Source organism: Mus caroli, unplaced genomic scaffold (assembly GCF_978045245.1).
Source record: "Mus caroli unplaced genomic scaffold, Mus_caroli_1 scaffold_12, whole genome shotgun sequence".
Classification (NCBI taxonomy): Eukaryota; Metazoa; Chordata; class Mammalia; order Rodentia; family Muridae; genus Mus; species Mus caroli.
The window spans coordinates 23,336,735-23,347,434 of record NW_028227267.1 but is presented as its reverse complement, the minus strand read 5'-3'; the positions used below and the strand labels follow the sequence as shown (position 1 = coordinate 23,347,434).

General features: G+C 40.6%; 2 pseudogenes; both read right to left on the bottom strand.

Annotated features, from left to right (window-relative positions):
• Positions 1 to 2,616: 2,616 nt before the first annotated feature.
• Positions 2,617 to 3,594, bottom strand: LOC110309496 (large ribosomal subunit protein eL6-like; annotated as a pseudogene).
• Positions 3,595 to 7,107: 3,513 nt separating this feature from the next.
• LOC147001664 (developmental pluripotency-associated protein 3 pseudogene) lies at positions 7,108 to 10,182 on the bottom strand (annotated as a pseudogene).
• Positions 10,183 to 10,700: the final 518 nt, after the last annotated feature.

The following is a 10,700-nucleotide window of genomic DNA, read 5'->3' as shown; positions in this document are numbered from 1 at the left end:
CCTTATCAGAGGAAGCGGGCTTTAGGAGAAGGATCCCAGAGCACTGAGTGTTAATGGAACCAGAGGAGGAGCTGAGAAGGGCCCCCTGAGGCCAATGCTTCACTGCACTCAGACCTTTTTTGGCTCTGTAGTTGCCATTTATGACTTTGTCTTTAAAGGCTAACCAAAAACTTGGCAAAAATAAAGATGCAATCATTGTTAAAATGAGAGAAACCAGGAGTAGAGAGGTAGATGGCTTAGAGATTAGCACGCTTGCTGGTCTTTCAGAGTGTGTGAATTTGATTCCCAGCTCCCATCTTGGGAGGGTCACAACCAGTTCCAGAGGATTTGATGAACCCTTTTGACTTTCTCTGGCACTGTTACATGCATATATATTTGTGCACATGCACAGACTTATACAAATAAAAGTAAAAGTTAAACATTTAAAATAACATAAAGAAACCTTATCAAAAGAAACTATGCATCTATTGGAATATCGTGCAGATATTAAAATCTATTTTGGAGATACTTTTGAAAAGTGAAAGATAAGACAGTGCTTTTCCCAAATACCTTTTAATAAAAATATCAATATGAACATATATTTTAATGTCCAAAATGCAAACAAACTTAGATACAACAAAAAATAATTATTAGATATAGGACTTATGTGAAAGACAAAACTTTAGCCACTATAGCTTTGCTATGTAGATAAGCCCACCTACAAAAGTACCTCTGAGAAATGTAATGATAACCTCACTCCATGTATGGACAGTTGAAGTTTCTAAACCAGTTTTAGACTAGCAAATCCAAGCTTTAAGCCAGAGTATGGACTCTTGTTCCTATCAACGGAATCCATTTAGTGAGGTAAAGTATCTTTTATATCTCACTAAAAAATTATTCGTGAGAAAGGTCTGTTTTCTTTACAAGCAGTATTTTAATAGTTTTAAAAAAATATTCATTTGATATCATGTACTTATTTGGAAAATACAAGAGAATGAAGTGTGTGAAACTCGTGAAAAGTTTCAAAGGTTGGAAACATTTCAACAGATTGTGTGACCATGATTTAGGAGTGTTTGACGACAATAAAAATGTTTACGATGCATTGATAAAAAAACATGAACACACGGTTTTATCATAAGGAAGCCTTCTAAAAGCTCAGCTATGTTAGGGATTAATTTAAGCCATTTGAAACAATTCTTAAAGTCCACTTAAAGTGAAGTGTTCTGTCTATCAGAAAGTACTGTTTTGTGGTTTATAAATGACCTGTCTCTCCCCTAGGTACCTACTTCTATGGGTAGAACTTGAGCAGTCACTGCTTTTCAGAGAAACCAATTACCCTTCCCGACTGTCTGGTAAGGCTGCAAGCCTTCTTTTTTTCCCCCAGCTTTCCAAAATAATCTTTGTACGTCCTTTTAAAAAAGACAACCTTTTCTGGTACTTTGCCAAACTCTTTTATTTTTATTTTATTTTATTTTATTTTTAAAAGAACTATTCTTGACCAAATTTGGGAAAGCGTATGGTGCTTACTCCACATAAAACCAGTGTGTGTGTCTCATAGGAGAGTGCTCGGGATGTGGGGCACTTCCAGAACACAGGGGTGGCCTTGAGCTCAGTGCTGGGTGCTAATGTGAAGCCAGGTTCAGGGAAAATTACCTGCTTGGTGAAGGTTCAGGGCTTGGTACTTCCCTCCTTAAAGTGGGTGTTGGGAAGTCATCTCAGGCTGCTTGCTTAGCTTGTAGTCATCCGTATCCAGGTGCTTTGTAAGTACTAGACCCTTGGGCAAAGCAAAGGTGGAATGGCAAGCAGAAGTTAAAGTGGGCGCTCTCCCTTTCTCCTAACTCTTTTCTACTCTATCACAGCAAACTCCATTGGAAATGGGGAGGCTGCGTATTTGCTGTTCTAACTCCAGAGGCTGCTCAGACACTCATGTACGAACAGCTTACGCATGTCTGTGCTTCATCTGTCCGATACGTTTTTGTTTCATTCTGGGGACTGAACTCTGGGGACTTGTAGGTGTTAAGACTTGCTCTACTGCTGAGCTGTGCCCCTAGCCCTCTCATACATATTTTCTGAGCACCTGATTATGTAATGAGCAGCTTTAGACATGTGACCTAAAGAACTTATGGTTAGACAAGCAGTTGAAGGTACATACAGTGTAGGGTAAGCGAGGGATAAAGTTGACCACCATCACTGCACCTAGCATCTGGTCTGGGCACTTCACAGCTTGAGTTGTTTTCATTTTCATGAGCTTAGATTTTATAGTCAACATTAATAGTTTTTTACATTCTCCAAGAAGCTATGGCTATCAAGCCAAAGTTCAGCCAACAGACCTCCTTATCTGAGAAATGTGGCAATTTACTGCTGAAAATTTGGAGTAGATCTTGGGTTTATGCAGGACTGCAGGATTAGTGCATGCAATAAAAATATTAGATATGGACACATTAGGAATAAGGTTAATTAAAAATAAGCCCCAACTGTCAGTTTTTTAAGATATATTTAAAAATTCAAGGCCAGCCTGCTTGTTTTCTTTCTTTCTTTCTTTCTTTCTTTCTTTCTTTCTTTCTTTCTTTCTTTCTTTCTTTCTTTCTTTCTTTCTTTCTTTCTTACATATATGAAGCTGTTTAATTAGGTTAACATTTAGAAGACCAGTTTGTGAGGATGCATCCGGTTTGTCAGGGAGAACTGAGATCGCAGGTAGCCCTGGAGCTGAAGAACAGCTTTAATCTTTGCTGCGAGTCCACAGCTTTCTGATCAGCCTTTCTCTGCTCTGTAATCTCGTATTTCTCCTTCTGTGTGGAAGATCTCGCCCTCCTGACGCCTGGGCTTGTGTAGCTGCTGCTTCTTGAAGTAAGCGTCAGTCAGGTGTTTGGGGATTTTTAACCTCACTGATAGCAACTTTTGTAGAGGTAGCGATGACAAACTTCTGGTGTGTTCTGCGCAGAGGAACTCTGTTGATGGTAAGAGGTCCAGTCACAATTAGCAAACCACTGCCCAACTGTTTCAGGAAAACCACTCTCTTGCCCCAGTGACACCCAGTGGTCAGGACAGACTCGGAAGTGATGCTGGAGGAATGCAGCCTTCTCAATGCTGGCTGAAGGGCTTTGTGCCATGGCTCAGGAGCTTCCGAGGCACATCTTTGGTAGGATAATACCTAGGCATTTTTTGAAGCTTCACCACCCGGGTGCCACTGTTCTTGTCCCCACCAACTGTTTTTGTGACAGTAGCAAGGACCTTCTCCTTTTTCTTCTTCTTCTTCTTCTTCTTCTTCTTCTTCTTCTTCTTCTTCTTCTTCTTCTTCTTCTTCTTCTTCTTCTTCTTCTTCTTCTTCTTCTTCTTCTTCTTCTTCCTCACCTTGGTCTTGGCAGCTGAGTATTTCCTTTTATACAAGGCCTTTCTGGAGTACATAGCAGATCGGGAGTACCTGACAATTCCTCTAACCAGGACAGGGTTGCGGCTGCAACAGGGCTTCCCCTTCTCAGGCTTTTTAACCTTAGGACGACCCTTTTTGGCTGCACCAGTGGCCCAGGGACCAGAGGCAGTAGCATCACCGCCAGCCTTCTTGGCCGCAGGTTTCTTCTCCTTTTTATCAGGCTTCTTCACCTTTTCACCTGCCATCTTGCAAGACAGGAAAGAGAACTAAGACAGAGGCTTCTGGTTTGTAAGTAATGACGAGAGGTCTGTTTTTTTTTTCCTTTTAATTTTTTAAATTAACATTGGTGTTCTACGTATGTCTATGTAAGGATGTCAGATTCCCTGAACTGGAATTACAGACAGTTGTGAACTGTCATCTTGGTGCTGGGAACTGTACTTGGGTCTTGTGGAAGAGCAACCAGTGCTCTTAACTGCTGAGCCATCTCTCCAGCCTACCATTCAAACTGTTTTTATTCAGATAACTTTTACTGGCCTAAGTCAAGTATCTGAATCAGTCACTTTAGAGAAGTTTTGTTCCCAGCTTTTAATTCTCTGCCTTGCTTTTGGTGGGCTTAACATCTCATTAATAATCTTTAACTTTTTGACATTTATTTAGTGTGTGTATGTGCACGCCAAGGCAGGTATGGACACACACACACACACACACACCACACACACAAAATAAATTTAATATCTTTGGATTGGATTGTGTTTGAAGGTTTGATTGTAAAAGTTACTGCTGTTGTTGCTGAATTGACTTACATTCATTCGGTGAATTTTGGCTTGGAATTCGGACAGAATTCCCTAATAAATCGTTCTAGAACTCCACTGTAATGAGATATGGAGGTGGATTCAGCATTAACTTAACCTTGGCGCCTAACACCGGGACTTAATCAACAAAGGGCTCTTAACCCAGTACTAAGTTCACAGAGAATTACTACAATATGATTCTTCAACCAACCGATTCTTCAATCAATCTTTAGGAAGGAATGATGTTATATGTGTAAATAAATGTGTGTGTAAGAATTCCCATATGTATCATGTAAAGCAATAATGTATTCATATTTTCATTTTATTTAAGAAATCCTCATATACTATATTTTGATCACATTCTTTTCCTTCTCCAACTCAAGCATTGACTATTTTTTAGTAGAGCTGGAGGTTGGGAGTGGACTCTGCTGGGAGGATGAAGGATGCTCAGATTCATTTAGTCTCCTCCTGACAATTCTTCTGCCTGCTGGCATACTTCCTCCCCCCCCCCCCCAGCTTTCTGATCTTACAGTGCCTGCCTGCACACAGTCCCACATCACCCACTCCAGTCAGCTTCGCTCAGGGGTCTCTAGCTGCTTCTGCCATGGGCTAAGGCATCTTTGCTTTCTCCTCTAACAGTGCTCATTCACCTGAAAAGCTTTTCATGACCTTGAGTATTTAGGTCTATAACATAGGAATAGAAGCCACTCACTCACTGATAATTAACCCATAGAGAAATTATTTTGAAAATGATTATTTGGTATATATGCCATTTAAAAATGATTGATTTAAGTGTTTTAAAAAAGATTTATTTATTTTATGTGTATGAGTGCTTCGCCTGTATATAAATGCGCCACATGAGGATAATGCCAAGTGAGGTCAAAGGAGGGAGTCAGATCCGCTGGAGCTCAGGAACAGACAGCTGGGAGGCTTCAAGTTGCCACTGGGCCCCTGCAAGAGCAGCAAGTGTTTTTAATCCCTGAGCCATCTCTCTAGCCCCTTATTCATATTATTTTACCACTTTATTGAAGATGGAAACAAATTTGCATACTAATGAGATAGATGTTTGTGCTTCTTTTTTGTTTTTTTTACATAAGGAATTAAATTTTGGCTGAACATTTGGTCCTACAGGACACGGAGCCTCTTCAGTGTTTTACAGTGTTAAGAGTTTGATTTTATAGTAATCAATGCTGAGTCAATCCCTTTGCATTAATGTATAGCATAAAATGGCAGAAGTATGTTTGGGGCCATTTCAGACAGTTGTGGAAATTCTGTCCCAATTCCAAGCCAAAATTCACTGAAGGATTTTTTTTTTTTAAACCAAAATGAAAGTCAAGTCAGCAACCTTTAAAATCAAACCTTCGAACATAGTCCAGTCCAAAGGGATATATGCTGAGGAATGGAGGTAGGAAAATGTTCAAAGTCTTCATTTTCCATAATTAAATCATCATGGTTTTAGAGCATAAAACTATATCTGTACAGTAAAACCACTGCAATTCATAATATAATGTCGTCTTGACTCAGCCCAGATGTCTCGGGCAGCATTCATCAGAGTTCACTGGTGCTGTGTGCTGTGCCAGTGTGCACGGTGTGCATGCCATTTGAACAGAACCAAGGCTACAGTGAAACCCCATGATGCAACTTGGTGAACAGGCGTGCACTGCCCAGAACACCTCGGTTTCATCACATGCTTGAGTTCCAAGTAAGTTTTGGTTCTTGAACATCCTGAAACTGTTTACTATTGTCAACTCTCATGCCATCTACATTCAATTGTGTGACCCCATATGGGAAGGTGACCTGCAGTTTAAAAAGTGCCGAATGAGGCTAGCAAAGCTGACATGACTTCTGCGCTCTTGGATCTTAGAGAAAAAAAGTGTTCATTGAGGAGTCCTGATTCATTTGAATATAACATGTAACAGTTTTCTAGTGCCTGCTTTCCACCTCGCTTATCCAACGTCCACTCTTAGTGAATGCTTGCTTCAGTGTTGGGCTGACAAACATCGCATGTCTGACTTTTTATGTGGATTCTGATGATTGAACTTATTTCCTCATAAGCCATGTCCCCGGCACATATACTCTTCCTGCTTGCTTGTTTCCTTCATTGCATTATTGTAACTAGATTCAAAGTATTTTTTTAATTATCAGTATTTGGGGGTTTGTGTACAAAGCAAGCTATTTTATTGTGGTGTCTGCCTACACGGATGTCTTTATACTTGGTTCTCACTGTTCCTTTCCTTCGCTACTCTCTCTGTGTCCCTCATGCTCAACTGGTCTTTCCTTTTCCCCAGATCGTCTCCATTTCTGCCATCTTATGACCTATATTCCATTACCCTACTTCCTAGTCATGAAGTTCTCCCTTAAGATCTATTAGTCCTTTCTCAATATCTGCTTTCAAGTTTTGTGACCTTCAAACATATGTACGTAACACACACGCATATGTACGTATATAGGTATGCACATACATACATGCGTTCATACACATTTGATTTTAAACCAGGATCCCATATTTAAGAGAGGACGCATGCTATTTGTCTTCCAGAGTCTGGCTTATTTAACTTAACTCAATGCTTTCTGGTTGCATCTGTTTTCCTGCTAATTTCATGATTTCATTTTTTTTAAGCTAACAAAAATGCCTTTATTACAAATTTCTGCAAATTATAAAGTACAAAAGATCTATCCTAATTACCTTCTACACCAAACCACTCCAAATTCTATTTACATTACTTCTCAGCCCTGGGCCTCACAGCTTGAGGCTTCTAAACTTCACAGAATACTTTGACTCATTCTTTGGGTAAATTTAAGTCATTTACATGAATCCAATTGTCGAACATCCTCTATACAATGTAAACGTTAACAAGTTAGAAGATTCCCCAGTACCAGGAAAAGTTTAATCTTAAACAAAAAACAGCTTTCACATCTGCTGTGTGGCATCATCGACAGCAACGGCAGCGTACAATGTAAACGGTCCTAATTCTTCCCGATTTTAGCATTCTCAGAGGGATCCCATCTTTGATAATGGCAGAAAGTGCAGAGACATCTGAATGGCTCACTGTCCCCTTCAAACTCATTTCCTTCAAGTCTTTTTTGTCTCTGCTCAATCCGAACAAATCTTCTCATCCTTGCTATAGAGTCTTTCAGCACCGACAACAAAGTGCGGACCCTTCTCTTGGGAAAGGCGCTTTGAACCTCCCTCCGGATTTTTTCACTCTTGTTCTCCACAGGTATGGCCGCAATCCGGTTACGTAGACTGCGACGACGTGCTGACCGCTTGGCACTGGGGTTCAGGGTTAGCTTTTTCATGACCTTTACTAGTGTTTCTGGTTGTAGGACGCCTGTATCATCAGATGAGTCCTCTTCACCTTTCTTCTGAGGAGTTTTGGGGTCCTCAACTGGGTCGACTTTCTCTGATGGTTCCTCCTTGGCGATACGATGGGCAGAAGCCTCAAAAGTTAACTTGGAACAAGATGGCTTAGTCTTTGAAAAGACCTAAGCCCAAGCCCCAGCTAGCAGAGCCGAAGTCAGTCCTCCGATTTCATTTTTTTTTTTTTTTTTTTTTTTGAGACAGGGTTTCTCTGTGTAGCCCTGGCTGTCCTGGAACTCACTTTATAGACCAGGCTGGCCTCGAACTCAGAAATCTGCCTGCCTCTGCCACCCGAGTGCTGGGATTAAAGGCGTGAGCCACCACGCCTGGCCCGATTTCATCTTTCTTTACGGCTCCATAAAATTACCCATTTTCTCTATCCACTCATTACCTCCCCTCGGTTGTCTCATCCCCAGGTATTTAGTAGGTGGCGGTAAGTATGGATGGACAAGTGTCCCTCGGTTTGTTGACTTAGAATCCTGGGTAAAAGGATTCAAGGGTGGTAGAGCTGAGCACTGTAGTGGTTCTGCTTCTAGATGTGTGGTGTGTGTGTGCGTGTGTGTATACACACACACATATGCATATATATGATGTATATGTATATTTATGAAACCTTCATATTGATTTCCATAGTGGCTGGACCAGTTTACATTCTCACCTGCAGTGAATAAGAGTCCCATGTCCCCACAACCTCAGTAGCACTTATCACATGTTTTCTTGATGGTAGCTGCTCTGATGTGGGTGAGGTACAAATCAAAGCAGTTTTTATTTGTCTTTCTTGGATGGCTAAGCACATTTAATCGTACCGTATATGTCACTTATGTGTGAAATCAAAATAATAATAATAATAATAATAATAATAATAATAATAATAATAATGGAACTAATTGCAACAAGTTACTAGTGGGTAAGGTTAAGTGAAAGGGGAGATGCTGGTCAGACAGTACAAACCTTCAAGTTCTGGACTAGAGAGATGGCTTATCAGGTAAGGACGCTCACAGCCAATCCTGGTGCCCTGAACTCTCTTCTGGAACCACGTGGTAGAAGAAGAGAACTGAGTCCTATCAGTTGTCCTCTGGCCTCTACATGTATGCTATGGCACACACACACACACACACACACACACACACACACACACACACACAGAGGAACAAGTTCTGAAAATGTAATATCCCAAGCTGATGAGTGAGTTAGTAATATTGTATGTTTAAAATTTGCTGAATGGATGGGTCTCAAATATTCCCATCACAAAATAAATGATAACTAGAGATGATAGATATGTTAGCTTGATTATGGAAATCATTTTACAGTGTGTGTGTATGTGTGTTTCTCTCTTTGTGTATACATATATATATTGAAACATCACATATATTGAAAACCTCAAATATAGACGGTGTTTTGTTTATCAGACCTCAATGAACCTGGAAATAAGAGATAAGCTATATTTCAACCTTTTAAAATAAAGCCACTCAAAATGAAAACATATGCTATTATCATACGGTCATTGTAACAGTCTACTATAATGAATATTTTATTAGGGAGCTGTATGAAACACAAAGTATCTGTATCAATTAAAAGTATTGATTCATTAAAGCAACCATAGGTTGCTACTGCATATATAACACTGATCAACACTGATCTCTACAATATGGAGCTGAGAAATTCCTGTCCCTTTACTGGGCTACAGTTGTTACACAATGTATTATTGGTGTGTTTGTAGTGATGCTGGTATAAACAGCGACTCCACTGACAGTCAAGTGAAAATGTGTAACTCCACATAGTCTGTAATAGTCCACAGTTCAACTAAAGAATTAGGTTTCCTATTTATTTATATCTTTACTATAGCTTCTGTCATTATTTCCAAACTATTCTCTCTCTCTCTCTCTCTCTCTCTCTCTCTCTCTCTCTCTCTCTCTCTCTCTCTCTCTCTCTCTTTGGTTTTTTGAGACAGGGTTTCTCTGTATAGCCTTGGCTGTCCTGGAACTCACTTTGTAGACCAGGCTGGCCTTGAACTCAGAACTCCGCCTGCCTCTGCCTCCCAAGAGCTGGGATTAAAGGCGTGTGCTACCACCGCCTGGCTTCTAAACTATTCTGGTATAGTACAAAGTTTACCATGAAGAAAAAAATTTAAATGGGGCCACTCAACATACCTAAAAACAGAGAGTTTTTATCTTAAAACAATATTGTCTATCTGTCATCTGTCTGTCTCAGATATAGTCTTTCTCTATTCCCCAGGATAACCTTGACCTTCAAGATTCTGTTGAGTTAGCTTTTTCTATTGGGACTATGGCACATGCTACCATGCCCAGTCCCAAACAAAATAATTTCAAGACTTTTCTTTTTAAAGCTGATATGAACATTGATTCTTAAAGACCCGAGTTTTCCTCCTAGTCTTACTACAAAATAGCATGACCCTGGGTGAATTATGCAGCTTTTGGGGAGCTCAGATTTGTCACTGAACAGGAGGAATATGGTACCAATGCATTGAATGCCTGAGAACGTGCTTGGTAAACTCTGCATGTCTTTATGATAGGTTAGACGTTATCAGCGCTGTGTTTTGAATCTTGCTACATCTGGGAATTTGGCTATGCTTGTGGGGGGTTAGTTTTTCTACCTGTTTTTGGTGGTTGAAGACAACATCACAGCTGTGGGTAAACTCTTACCTTGGTCTTTGAGTACATTCTCGTGGCCTTCCCTCTGGCAGAAGTGGTGCTGATGTGGCTGTCTTTGTACTTCTCTCCCCCGAGGCCTCTTAAGCTAGGGGACTCAATTCATTTCCAACTCTGCAGCTGGGAGTGCTCTTGAGTTCTGTGTTTCCTCTAAGTCTGAGAGGTGATGGCTTGCCCATTTCTAGATACCCATCCTCACGTGGATTCGAACCGTGTACACTGGATTCCTTCCCCTGCATGGTCCTTTCCTTTCTCTGTTAGTCTGTTCTTTTAACCATTGCTCTTCTTCCCGAGCTCCCTCTGCTTTACAGCAGGCAAGGGCTAGACACGTCGGTTCTTCCAGAGTGTGCCTTTTTTTTTATATATGCTAACCCCTTTCCTGCAAATCTTGCAGTGAAGCAAGAGTGTAGCAATTGTCTTTCCTCTTTCAACTTTTAAAAAAGAAATTTGTTTATTTATCTGGTGTGTGGCAGCTGCGGCAGGGGTAGGGGTGCGATCGTGTGCACGTGCACGTGCATGCATAAGTCACA